Source organism: Peromyscus eremicus, chromosome 4, assembly GCF_949786415.1.
Source record: "Peromyscus eremicus chromosome 4, PerEre_H2_v1, whole genome shotgun sequence".
In the NCBI taxonomy this organism is placed as follows: Eukaryota; Metazoa; Chordata; class Mammalia; order Rodentia; family Cricetidae; genus Peromyscus; species Peromyscus eremicus.
This window is the reverse complement of record NC_081419.1, coordinates 29,739,705-29,754,858: the sequence shown is the minus strand read 5'-3', so window position 1 is coordinate 29,754,858 and position 15,154 is coordinate 29,739,705.

Genomic DNA, 15,154 nt, shown 5'->3' with positions numbered 1-15,154 from the left:
TCAAAGAAGTACGAGAAGCTAAGGAATGCTAGCAGCAGGAGAATAGTCTCCCTAGGAAGAGTACACCAATTAATTACCAACACCAAATGACCAGCCCTGAAAATGTATGTACAAGTAACATTATACAGACTGGACAGATTGTGTTTATATACTTAGAAATGTATAAGTATATATATGTGTGTGTGTGTGTGTGTGTGTGTGTGTGTGTGTGTGTATACATGTACATATATATGTATATATATATAATTAATGAAAAGAGAAGCCATTAATTTGAAAGAGAAAGGAGGAATTTGAAGAGAGGAGGAAAGAGGAAATGATATAACTGCATTATAATCTCATTTTAAAAATAATCCTAATAAAAATAAACTTAAAATATCTGCTGGAAATCAGAGCAGAAACATGCTCAGCAAAGATAAATTTTCTCTGAAATGCTGACAGTAGTAATAATGTTGGTATCTATTTCATCATTAGTTCTGGAGTGCTGAAATCACTGGTTCTAAATAGTAATTGGAATAAAAAATTATATGCATGAAATATAAAACCTTTTGGGTAGCTGGGCGGTGGTGGCGCATGCCTTTAATCCCAGCACTCGGGAGGCAGAGCCAGGCGGATCTCTGTGAGTTCAAGGCCAGCCTGGTCTACCAAGTGAGTTCCAGGAAAAGGCGCAAAGCTACACAGAGAAACCCTGTCTCGAAAAACCAAAAAAAAAAAAAAACAAAAACAAAAAACAAAAAAACCCTTTGGGTAGTCTTATCTGGAGTTACTATTGCTGTGACAAAAACACCTGCTGCAGGCCGGGGACACCGCCCACAGTGAGTGAGTGGGGGGCCCTCTCACATCAATCATCAGTCAAGAAAATGCACCACAGGGCCCACAGGCCAGTCTAGTGGGCTGTTTTCTCAGTTGAAGTTCCCGCTTTCAAAATGATTCCAGCTTGTGTCCAGTTGATATCAAACTGCCCAGCAGACAGAGTAACTGGAACAGTTCTGGTTCTTCCTACATATGAATAAACGGCTGCTGAAGTTAAATGTGGAGAGCCAGAAAGCCTAGGCTTCCAGATGGAAGCTCTGGGTAACATCTCCACTTCATCATCATTCACAAGGTTTTCTTTTGTTTCCACTGCTTTCTTATGGAAATTACCCAGAACACCTTTTCTTATGTCTGGGCTGGCCCTTGAGACACCTGCCCTCTCTTCTCTGGGAGAATAGGTTAAAAACCATTGTCACGTATTGGCTTTGGATTATGAATGGAGGCATTAGTTATCATTTTCTTCTTGCTTGCTTAAGTCTTCTTTCACTGTTGTTGATAGAGACTCCCTGGTCAGGAACTCCCTGTGTAGCCCAGGCTGGCCTTTGGCTTGTGCTTCTCCAGGTATGGCCACCACACCAGGCTAGTTATCCATTTCTCTATGCTTTCTCCCTTTTCCATTTCAGAAATGGCTTTGGTTACCACCCAACTTGAATTAAAATTTTAACTCTCAAATCCTGAAAATTACAGGGCTCCAATTTTAGTTTATCCCCTGACTGGTGGCAAAGGACATTAAAAAATTTTGTTTACTTAAACATCAAAATCACATTTGCTTATTAAGTATTTATACACCGTGCTTTTCACACAACACAAAGATCCAGAATCTGTTGAGGACAAGTATTTTGAAATAATTCGTTTTTTGCCATTGCCTTAATAACCATTGTCATGTGCCCTTCCCCAAGATCAACGTGGGTGGGCTGGTCCCACAAAGGGTCAGCCTGTGCTCCTGTCGCCTGCCACACAGCTTTGGAAAATGTTGTACTCCACAGGGTCCTGAGTCAAGCTTAGTTTGCCCAGTACTTGCTAAACTTTCTCAGGTACAAGTGTCATGGGCTACATCATTCCAGCAAAGAATTGATAAGGGCACCAAATTCCTAAATTATTATTTCTATTTTCTGACTAAAGGAGAAAATGCAATGTTAGTTCGAAAGCATTCTCCATTAGTGAAAGGAGAGCCTGGCTTCTGACCTACACTCTCCTGAGGACCCAGCCTTTCCAGCAGGCTGCCCTTGCTGGTGATGCGTTGCCTAGAGATGAAGTGGGCATATGTGTGGTATTTGTACAAGAGGCAAAGGGCTCTCAATGCAATGGAGGACTGTCATTTTTCACTTGCTAGGAAAATGGACCCCCTTTTCCTGCTCCTTTTTAATCATACCTGCAAAACTGTGAAATGTCTGAACTTCTCAGAGAAAGACCCTATCAAGTCTCTCTTCTCTAGCAATTACAAAAGCTCAGAAGAAAATTCAGCTGGATCAAATTCTCAGCTCACCCTGTTTACTTCTGTGTTTGTCACTGAACAGTGTCCCCCAGTCATTGAAAGCTGGTAAGGGTCAGCTCTGCAGAGCTACCATCTAAGCTCACACCTCAGGCTGTATGTCCAAGGTGCCTGCTCCAGGAAGCAAAAGTCCTTCCTGTTACAAAGGAATACAAGCAGGACAGGTGTAATGCCTTTAATAAAAGACAAATCTTCCAGATCCTACACACTTGTCAGCTTCTATGTCTGTGCCTCCCTCATCAAGATTAAATCTTCAGAAAAAAAAAAAAAACTGTAAAACAAGTACAGAGTTTTTTCTTCTCATGATTCCCCAAACAAAACAGAGTGACAACTATTTATAGAAACTCTACATTCTAAGGCTCAGGGTATGGCTCTGCAGTAGAGCACTCATACTTCCAGGGGACAGGAGTTCACATCCTAGGACACAGTCAGGCAGTTCACAACCACCTGTAACTCCAGCTGCAGGAGATCCAATGCCCTCTTCTTGCCCCCCCCCCCAATACATGACATACAGAAAAGAAAAGTAAATAAATCTTTTAAAAAGGATTTTACATTGTTTGGTTATACATCTAGAGCTGAAGAGTACAGGTATGAAGCATGCAAGAGAATGTGTGCAGGATATATGTAAATACTACACTGTACACAAGCAGCCTGTGTACCCACGGATCTGTCTCCCCTCCCCCCATCTCCTCAGATACCAAGGAATGACTGTAACTGCCTGGCAGACCCAGAGTTTGCCTCTGGCTCTTTCTCTGTTACTTGGTTGTGTATTCAAGAACCAATGCTGTTTATATATGTAACTTTTCTTCTTTTATAATAATATTTAGTGGTTGCATGATTTGCCTTAAATCTCACAGCAGAGTAAAAAAGAAGCAAGCCTATAAAGCTGCCTCTCTTAGAATAATTTACAAAGGTTTGTACATTAGATCAATCTCTTTCAGCAGTAGCAAGGAAGTATATTCTTGGTATATAAATTAAAAAGTGAAACATGGTAAAGGAACACACTAACCCCTCTGGGCATGTGAACTGAATGCTGCATTCTAGAAAAACAACATAATAAGGTGTCTGTTATTTGGATAGGAACACATGCATTATATATTTAATGTTGGCCATGGCAGATTGTATTGTCAACAAAGGTATGGCATGGCCTTCCTGGGAGCTGAGAAAACTGAGAACAATTCTTTTTTCATCCCCAAGCTTATCATTTAGCTTTACTAAGTTGGACTTCCAGAATATTCTGCATGGGTTGCTCCAGGACAGTTCACTAAGCAACTCCACACTTAATAGAGATAGAGCCAGCGGTCATACCACAAGCAATGACAAGATGCTCTGTCGCGGTGAAACAAACTTGTGGTGTTTTTTAAACATTTATCAGTCACAGTTCTTTGTTTAGTTTCCTGGATTCAAACACAACATGTTGACAATTCCTCAAACCTTGTTCAAGTAGCAGATAGTCATATCGAACAGCAAATATTTTGTTTTCTGTGTTGATGTTCTAGTTAAATGAAGTGTGACATATTATCTGGGTGACAGGAAGTCTGTGAAATACAAGGTGATTTCTTTTTTTTTCATTATTCCAGAGTGAATGGAATGGCATGCATGTGTTTTTTATGTGTAACCAGTCCCTGCTTACTCAGTGCGGTAAGCTTGTTTGCTTTAAACATCCCTTGGATTAGACAAAGAAAGAACTGGCCTTCAGTGCGGTGTCAGAATGGAATCTTCACAGAAAAGTGATATTAAAAAGAGTCCCAGTGTCATTCTTTGGGATAATGACACTAACTGTTTGCACTGGTCTGTATTTACAAAATTTGTCATATAATGTAGAGGCCCTTCCCTATTGTAGAATATTATTTTAACTAGGCAAAGATGTGTTACATTTGTTTATGCTGCAGAATATTACTTTAACTGTGTAAAGATGTGTTACTTTTGTTTATGCTGAATTTGTTTAACAATGTAAGGATGTGTGTTTAATTATGTAAAGATATGTTGCATCTGTTCAACTTGCCTGCCTAAGGCACCTGATTGGTCTAGTAAAAGCTGAATGGTCAATAGCTAGGCAGGAGAAAGGATAGGTGGGGCTGGAGGGCAGAGAGAATAAATAGGAGAAATCTAGGCTTGAGAGAGAAGGAAGAACAAGAGAAGAAAGAGGAGAGAATGAGAGACATGGTGGGGGCAAGAAGACAGGCAGATGCCAGACAGACAGACAGAAGCAGTGAATGTAAGATACACAGAAGTAAGAAAGGTAATAAACCCTGAGGCAAAAGGTAGATAAAGAGAAACAGGTTAATTTAAGTTAAAAGAGCTAGCCAGAAATGAGCCTAAGCTAAGCCAAGCATTCAAAACTAATAAGTTTCTGCATCATGATTTGGGAGCTAGTTAGTGACCCAAAAGACAAAGCCTGCTACACTTCCTTCTTCAGTGGGCATCAACTTTGGTGTGACTGATGAAATACAGCCAGAGGCTTGAAATGGACTTCCACATCTCTGATGTCACCTTGTTCTCTAATATTACTGTGAGAAAGCTTTCACCGTCTCTCCTGTTAGCCCTAACAGGAGGCTCAATGTCAGAAGCAACAGACTTCAGTTCACAAATTTGTGAGTGAGCTGTGAATCGTAGAGACTTGGGGCCCCAGCAAACAGCCAGGTGACATTTCCAACATTTAGAGAAATGTAGCTACAGTCAGAAGAGATGCCCTACCCTGTCCCTGCTGGCTCCAAAACTGTGTACTACTGTGAACTTGTGGCCACCCATGACACAGTGTAACTGCCACTAAATGGATTATCCCGGCTTAGAGCTCCTCGTTCTTCCCAGACCCTGTGTCGTATCCTGGACCACACTCAGAGCTTTTGCAATAATAAGAAACATTGTTCAGTAGCAGTCATAATTCCAGCACCACAGGGAGAGACACAAGAAAACAAGAAGTTTACAGTTTTGCTGATAAAGACAATCTCATACCCACAGAAGAAGAGATCATTTTGATCACTGTATCTTGATCAGGCATTTATATGTGCTTGGTTGGAGAGCTTGCTCAAAATATATTTTGGCACAATCCAGGAGTCACTGCATGTAAAACCCTAAGGGTTGGACCTAGAGATATCAGAATCCTAATGCCATCTTCCTGACTAAGAGCCAATGGTGAGGAGTAAATGAATTAGATGCTGTGTTTGTGCAGATGTATGACAGAGTATGGAGGGGAGGAGAGGTTGGGATGGACAGGAGTTATCAGGAAAGATCTGGAAAGACAGAATTTGAATGTGATAAGAATCATAGGGATGTAGTGTAAAGGAAAGAGAGGTGAGGATGGCACCAAGAAAGTATTATAATGTCTAGCATGAAGATTATAACTCATATGACAAGTAGGGGAGAGTTACTGATGTATTCATTTGTTCACTCAAACAATTCTTCAGCGTTTATTATTAGTCAAACTCTAGCCAGAGTTCCTTAGAAGCATGATATTCATAGCAATACTATGAGATACACACTGATGTCATTACTTCATAACACAAACTAATTGTACTAAACAAAGTGACATTATTTGGGATGTCAAGAGTAATTTCCTGTTGCAAACAAGACCAATTTTTCTGTCTACTCCTTTGAAATCAGATAACATTATTATTAGTATTGTATTATTAGTTTGCTTACATGCATTTGGGTGCACAAAGCGCTATGGTACCATTTTGTATATTAACTATGATTGAAGGTTTGCTAATATTAGGTTGAATAAGTTTGGGGCTTGATTGTTTGTTTCTTTGTTTGCATAGAATTGTAGATTGAACCCAGGGAAAATGCTGTACCACTGAACTGTGCCTCTAACCACAGATAAACCAATTTGATTATAATAGAGAAGATCCCTGTTCCTGTGAAAGAAGATGTGTTTCATTCTCTTTGCAGAAGTGTGAACAGAAAGTCCTTTTCATTCAGTGAAAAGACCCTAGGATTCTGTCTGGATGTGAAGCAGGCATACAGATAGTAGCTAAGAAAAGAGCTGTGTACTATGTTTCCAAAGTTTCACACTGAATTTGATGAAATCCTTTCCAGGCTCAATTTTCATCATTAAAACCCAAAGCTCTATATAGCTCTATATAGAATAAATATTTTTGCACATGCTATCTCTTCTCGCTAATATATATATATATATATATATATATATATATATATATATATATATATATATATTCTGCAAATTTTTTCCAAACTCCTGCATCACACTCTGGAAGTCTCTACACAAGTCATACTGTGTGAGGAAGTCTGCAAATCTAGACATGCTTCATCCACATTTCTTTGTCTTACAGAAAGCTTCTAGCTATTTTAAATCCATCTTGGTGATTCCTGTCAGTATCTATCCAATAAGCAGAGAACCCTGAGCTTATATAAGCAAACATAGCTCCTAAGTTTATCCTGCTAGAATAATCAACTATGAAACTCCATCAAATTTTAAGTAGCATTTTACTTGTATTAACTTAACCACTTACCTCCCTCATAGTTTCAGGAACAATTAATAAAATTTCTTTCAGTAATGCATTTTCTATGTTGTTTATTTTTAAAAAATTTTAATTACACTTATCAATTAATTATTTAATTGTGTGTAGGTGGGGATGTGCATGAGCACCATGTCATGGCTTGCATGTGGAGGTCAGAGGACATGTCAGAGGTCAGGAACTGGCTTCTTCCTTCTATCCTGTGGGACCCTGAGATTGAACTCACATTGCCAGGATCAATGGTGAGTGACTTTACTAACTGATATATCACCTTGACCTCCCATTTTCTGAGTTTTATATTCATCCAACAAATGCTAATGAAGAGATGAATAAAACTGCAAATCTGACTTCACAATGATCTGAAACAAGAGTGCTGAGCAGGAGAGAGGTCTCAGCAGTTAAGAGTACTTGCTACTCTTGCAGAGGACCAGTGTTCAGTTCCCAGCATTCACGTGGCAACTAACAATCATCTGTAGCTAAGGTAGGTTTGACACCCTTTTCTGACCTTTTTGGGCACAGCATACATGTCATGCACTTACAGACAGGCAAGCAGGCAAATCACTCATATATGCAAAATTTTTTAAATGGAAAAATAAATATTGTTGAGAACTAATCAAAGAATTATTCTTCTCAACTAACAACATTTTGGAGTCCATGATCAGTACAATATGGTGACTATAATTCCTACAAATGTATTATACATTTTATAGGAAAAAAAACTAGGAACAGAAGGTTCCTCATCAAAGGAAATAATAAACATTTTAAAAGGAAGTGTTAACTATCATGATTTGATGATTATACATTATATACTCATACTGAATCATCACATTGATCTGCAAATATGTAAAATTTTTATGTGGCAACTTAAATAAAACAGTGAGGGGGGATGACATTCATTCAAACTTAAAATGAACAGAGCTTATTAAAGAAAACTGAGCCAGTCTTGTATCTGTAGTCAGTTTGCCTCCTCTAGAGGATGCTGTGAATATGAATGAAAGATTGTATTGATTGCTCTCTCCTTCCCTTCTTTGTCCTGCATACTTAGAGATCTGTCCAGTTTTCTTCCTCTGCTGTCAGTGTCACAGGGTCCTGACCCCAGCAAGGCCCCTTTCCCAGGACTGTGTGTGCTGGCTTCTGGCAGGATTTGGTCTAAAGGAGCAACCGGCAGTAGATGTGTGGACAGGGAGTGGTGGAGACATAGGTGAAAGCAGGATATTTCCCTCTCTTCCTTTCCAAGTTAGTAATTTGCATAGAAGTTGGTGCAAACTCTATCAAACAGGTCTACCAGATGACGAGGTGTGGGGTTCTGGTGAACTACCTCTTCCATTGCTGATAGCCCTTTACATCTAGGTTTGGTAACTGCTTCCTGCTGTTACTCATTCCTTGCTTTCCCTTGTTTCTTACTTTGCTTGTATTGGTTAACTCTTCTCGTTGCTGTGACCAAATGCCTGGCAGAAAACAACCTGAGAGAGGAAAGATGTGTTTGGGTCCAAGGTCCAGGCATCATAGCTGAGAAGGTGGGATATGCAGACTGAGTCTTATCCAGGCTTCTAGCTGGAGGCTGTTGGCTCACATTTCATTGATCAGAAAGGAGAAAAAGAGAAAAAGCAGTATTCAGCTGGCTTTCCTCTTCTCTTTTGATTAACTCCAAGACCCATTGCTTGATACCACACACATTCAGAGCTTGCCTCTCCCCTTAGGCAATCTTCTCTGGAAATGCCTTCAAATACATACAAAAAATATGCCTCTCTATGACCAGAGCCTTAAATTAGTCCAATTAAGTTAATACTCAAAACTGATTGTGCAGAATTGTAAACTCACTTTTAACACATTGGGCACAGTTTGTGTGTTTTTAAACATTACCAAAAAAGAAAACTAGAATGTACAATATATTATAGACTAGTGGTCATGGACACATGTGCATTCCATGGTAACAACATCTGGAAATGAAATGAACAATGATTCCATCGATGCTTTACAAACTATCAAAACATTGGCTTTTGGGGAGACTTTACACAGATTATATGACTAATAAGTTCCAGATTCACTATTAAAAAAAATCTACAATGAATGGCTGTAAAATAGAAGTTTACATCTCCATTAAAAAAAAGTAAGTTTAAAAAGAGCAGGCTGATAGACTTTTACATCATTATGAATATTCAATAACCTCAAATTCCTAAGGACCAGAACAAGAATACAGCTACAGAACTCCACCTGCTTGCTGTAAGTGTAGAATAAATAAGTCACTGTGGGAAGCTGTCTTTCCTAAGCTAACAGTAGTGTGGGGACTAACAATACCAGAGTCCACAGTCTGAAACAGCCTTGATCCTATGACAAGTGAATCAGAAACGCAGGCAATACATGAATCAACAAAAGCATACTGCAACCCACAGACAGAGGTCGTAATCACCGGAGCTGCTGAGCATGAACTCAGCCTTTCCCACTTGTAGCAGAAAGCGTAGTGCTATCAAAATTTCTGGTAATTAGCCGAGACTCCAGAAGGTGAAAGGTCCATGAAAGCAAGCAAAACCTTTTTCATTTTACTCACTTGGTCTCACAAATACCTCTGCCTGCAGCTCAAAGGATGCTCAGTGAATTATGTGTTGGGTGGATAAATAAATAAATAATGCTGATGTTTTAATTTTAATGTCTCAGGTGCTTAATGACAATGTAAATTGCTGATTTATTAAGAATGTCATTTAAATTAGTCTACATGAATGAAATTCCAACCCTGTCTTCGAGGCTGTTAAGAAGGCTAAATCACCACCACAGAGTCCCTCAAATCCAGCATGACTTCCCTTCCCAGTAGAATAAGCAGGAACAGTGAGACCTTTTTTCACTTGCTGGATCTCAGGACAGGTTTCCTGCTTAAAAGTTGCATTCTTTTTCTTCCTTGTGTGAAGAGCTTGTAAATGAGAGTGTTATAAAAGAAAAGTCGAACAGTTTCCACAGACAAGACATTTCTTTCGGCCATGTACAGTAGAGCCAGTCAAGCATCCCTGTGTTTGAGTAAGCAAATTTCCCTGGAAAAGGTCAACAAATATAATAGGAAACTGACCCATGCCCTGGCAGCTTCATTCTTTTCCAGGAACGAACTCAAATGCAACCCTTAAGCATGAACTCCCAAGCAACATGCCCTAACAATTAATCTAATTCCCTTCTCATAAAAAAGGGAAGAAACGCCAGCCCCACAGCCTTGAAGAGACTGACACTTTACCAGAACCAATAAAACTTAAGAGTCCTTGAAACACCTCCAGATTCTAAACATGTGCTCTTTTCCCTCTTCTGTCACAACCACCCAACTTCCACTCAAATGTTTGGTAGAACACTGCAATCAAGATTGCGCTGATGTTCCTGATTAGTTGTTTGATTAAACATCAGTGTAGCAGAAGCAAGAATATATCTGCAAACAGATATATCACTCACACAACAAAGCTTGTAGTCAGAATTTTAAAGCATCCGAATGTGTTCTTGTCCGAGCTTTTGTGTGCTGTCCATCGATCACCTGCTTCTCTGCTAAAGCCTCCGGTTGGAAGTGAGCAGAACAGAAGAAATCATTTCCGGCTCTGCCAGCAGCACAAACTGTGCTTCTCCTTTCTTCACTCCTTGCCTGAAAGCCACAGTAACCAGCAGGATCTGCCCAGCTGTGCTCTGTGGTAGGAGGCCTCCTGCTATAATCAAATGCAAAAGAAACAGACACTTGCTTCTAGAACATCAAATACAAAGAGGCTGCTTTTCTGCAGAAAATAAATAAGCAGATATCAAAGATTTATAGAAATTTTGATTAAGAAACGCTCTCCATCTTCCCACTTGATACTACTAACATGTGCCACAGCTAGAGATAAGCAATGGGGTTTTCTTTTTGCCTGTAGGTCTTCTGTTATTAATTTAGACACTACAATCGTGAACTGACAAAATAATGATCATTTTATGAACTTGGTCTTTAAATCCAAAACCTCATTCATGTAAGAACATCAAAATATTTGTATTCAGCACTTCATTTGAGAGAGCAGTTTAAAATTCCTTAGAGAAATTGAAAAATAAGTAATTCCTAATCAAAAAGTGCTTACTTTGGGGAAATATCAAGGCAAAACTGTTTCCTCGCTCAAGGTCATTATAGTACATTTAATCACAATAAAACAATTGCCCAGGAAAGAAGACAAATTGTGAAAATAATTGTCCTTCCTTATTTCTTCACCAATTCATTTAGGTCTAAAGTGTTGATGAATTAATCAATGGGAAAGAAATCTTGAAGCAAAATTGTAACAATATCAGGCCTACACGGCCATACTTCTGATCAAAGACACCTAGCTACAAGCATACCAATAAGTCAACTCTGTAAAAATCACTCCGTGGAAGAGAAAAACCTGTTCAGCAAATGGCGGTCTCTGAAAAATGACATCACGTGACTGCATTGGCCTTCAGTGCTGGTTTCCACTTTGATACAATGTTTCCATTTTGCCCAGAAGTATTCTTCTCCTTCTGCTTTGAGCTTCTTCTTTACTCTTAAGTCTGGGCCCCACGTGACAGGCAAGGAAATCTGAAAATAAATTAGAGTGTGTTTGTGGAAGGTACCAGACCTTGTGAAAGATGTGCTTCCGACTGAAATTTTGAAGTGGATAACCTCCACTTTGAATACTTCACCTTTGGTTACATAATATGGGTGCACTAACACACACACACACACACACACACACACACACACACCTGAAATTCATTCATTTCCCTGATATAAGGTATGTATACTGTGTTGACTTACTATCAACTACAAGCAAGGAACAAGCCCCTTGTCCTAGTTACCTACTCAGGTTAACTCAAAGTCCAGAACAGAAAACGTAAAATTCTCAGCACTCAGGACATTTTCTTTTTCAATTTGATATGTAGCAGAGACTATAAAATGTTAAGCCACTCAATTCATAGACAATTCATAAAAAATTAAGAAAATAATCACTAGTAGAGCTCTACAAAATTTTCAAGGACAAGTTTTAATGTATAATTTTTATAGTTAGTATGTTACTGAATAGTTAAAAGTCCTAATATAAATTCTAGTTTTAGTACCATGAGCTAAAATAACCCTTGACTATTCATCAAGAAAACTATTATTTTTTTACTTGTAACGGAACACTCATAGCAGGAACTACTCAGAGGGTTATTGTGAATACTAAGTAAGATGTAAGAGTATGCCAAGGACATAATCATATAAACAAATGAACTGTTGAGTTTTTGTTTTTTGTTTAGTTTGGTTTTGATTTTTCAAGACAAGGTTTCTCTATGTATTCCTGGCTCCCCTGAAACTCATTCTGTAGACCAGGCTGGCCTCAAACTGAGAGATTCTCTTGCTTCTGGCTCCCAAGTGCTTGGATTAAGGGGGTATGCCACCACTGCCTGGTTATTGTTATTTTTTAAGAGTTGTGTTTATGAGCTTAAATGTTCTCTCTGCTGTCTAGATTTCATAGTGTTGACAGGTACTGTGCAGGCAGGCCACTGGAGTAGAAAAGTCAGAAATTACCCAGTGGTGCACAATAAAGACCTGCCAGCCAGTATGTGCCAAATGATGCAATAGTGGCATGGAGGGTATGGAGTAACCAACTACTTTGTTTGGACTTGAGACTTGTACCACAGCATGAAATACATGACTGGTTCTGTAAACCAAGTCAAAAGCCCATGGATCAAAGATCACAGGCCATAAAGGGTAACTCACTGCTGACATTTTGAAAAAAATGGAAATATTGTCAAACTGCCTTCTGAAAATTTATTTTTATATTGATAGATTGCTGCTGCTCTCAGCCTTGGTAAATGCAGAAACTCCTAACAGTTCAAAGTACTGGAAATAAGTATCCAGAAGTATTCTTTCTAAATGAGTGACCCATGTCACCCTTTCCAAGGCTCAGGAAACATCTGGAAGAAGAGACAGAAGGAATGTAAGAGCTGTATATAAGGGAGAGTGCCATGAAACATGTGCCCTGGACACTACATGGTATGGCACTCACAAACCCACAGCAGCTGTGCTTATCTGCCAAAGACCCACACAAGATTGAACCTGTCAACATTCCAACATAGACAGGGGAGGGGTCATGAGACCCGACTCTTAGCTGAGGTGTATTGAGATTTGACCATTGCTGGGTGGAGAAGAGTCATTTTTCTTCAGTGATATGGACACTTGCAAGTTGCCTGTGCTCCAACAAACAACTGTGCAAACAACCCTAACAAAATTCAGTGGGTCAAAAAATGTTAAGAATATAAGAGAGGAACTTTTTGGGAGTAAAAAGGGACTCAAAGCAAGGGAGAGAAAAAGAGACAAGAAAGAGCATATATTTTCAAAATGTCTTATATACATATATAAATTTCTCAAAGAATAAATTTTAATATTATTAAAAGAATATAATTAATATTGACTGAGAACATTATTATTATTTTATGATAATTTAAATTATAAATTATTAAAAGTAGGAATAATTTAATGCAACTTATATATGCTTCATGTCCACAAGCTATATAATTTCTATAATAATACTTGATGAGCTTGTTGTTTCAATCAACTACTGTTAATTTGTTTTCAACTGCATTTTATCCTTCAGTTTTGAAGACTGTTTTAGCTCTTCAGGAGGTGGGAACATTATGTTCTTTTTCCCTGATTAATAGGAAATGACCAATATTAATGAATAATCAGTATCAGGAGACTGAACCTCAAGACTGATAGTTTTCAGGACCTACACTGTTAGACCTAAATCAGACATTAAATTGCAATTGACCCAGTCTCTATTCTGATATAATAATAATCCTGAAGGCCTTAGTTGATGACCAGCTGACTGCTTCTTGAACATTTTCAATGATGGTCAACAAGTGACTTGTGAGACATGGAAGTCCACCATTCAGTACTTGTTAAAATTCCTTCTGTCTAATGCCTACTGTAACTTGTATCCACCAGAAAGCTCCAATCTCAGGGGAAAAAAAAAAAATCAAGAATGGTATTCATTCCTTTATCTACACAAGAATACCCGAATATGGTGAGATAGCCCCAGTCCACTCCAAGTAGTTTGCTGTTCCCTTGACTTACATCATTGGTGGCTCTAGCTGTTCCTCATATATCATCTTGTTTCTTCTTAGACTTGTAATTTCTTTATTTAAATCATCCCAATCCACATCAGGTTCCCACAACGTTCTAAATGTGGTATGACCCAGGCAAAGTGAAAGCTTTATCTTTCACAGTTTAGGCCCTGAAATTTTATCTAGGTAGCCTAACTTTGCATTGTGAATAACATCTTATACACCCTATAAAGCTAAGTTCTATTGGGTTGGGCATGTGCTTAGCAAAGCTGTGATATATTCTTGATATTTCTGAGCAATGATTTATTTGCCTCATATTTTACCCTTGTTGCCTTGCTATATGTATGTCTGTGTCTGGTGCATGTATGTGAAGTGTCTTAAAGCTATGCCATCCATAACTAGCACAATAAAGAATATGTGAGTGATTGTTGGTTATTTTTCTTTTCCTTTCTTTCTGGACACTTCCATTTGCTTCAAGACAACAAAATTAGACTGAGTCTGTTATATGACCACTACTCTTACACTGTAAACATTTCCTGAGGAGAACAGACATTTATCTACCCCAGACAGGGTACTGATAGTAGACCAAAGAAACCCTAGCATTTGAATCAAGCTTGGTGAACTGAGTTTATTTGGGTTCACTGACAAGAGCATGGGTGAGCAGTTTACCACAGGAGCATGAGCAGCTTTCATGAAGCTCTACTGCTGAAGAGCATGTCTTCTCCACCCTGGGAACCATGAGCTGCTCATATATCCTCTGGGAGGATGCTCATGAGGTCCCATCCCCTTGCTGTGATGGAACATCATGGAACCCAAAGTTATACAGGTCTCCTATGGGTAATCACAGCAACGGAAACTTCAAGAAAACAATAGCTATGTTGGGTCCTGGGACAGCACTTCACAACTCCAGATGACTGAATTCTAAACAACTGCTTTGCTCTGCACAAGCAGAGTTTTTATTTTTTGCAGTGATATTATATCCAGGCTTTTGAAAACCATGTTTCTATTATCTTCTACATCGATGTGGCTACACACCTGACAGATTTGCTTTGGAACATGGCTTTAGAAGGACTTCAGGCTATCACAGCAGGGAAGGCAGAACAAGTTCACAGAGCGGGAAGGTATTGTATGGCTGGGGCTTCTCATATGGGAAGTAAAAAGAGCTAGGCTGGCACCAGGGGCGGGTATAACCATCAAAGGTCCAACTCTAGGGACCCACTGCAGCCAGGCCCACTTCCTAAATGCTCCATAGCCTTCAAAATACTACGCACAAGCTGGGAACTAAGCATTCAAAACAAAAGCCTGTGAGAGACATTTCCGAGTCACA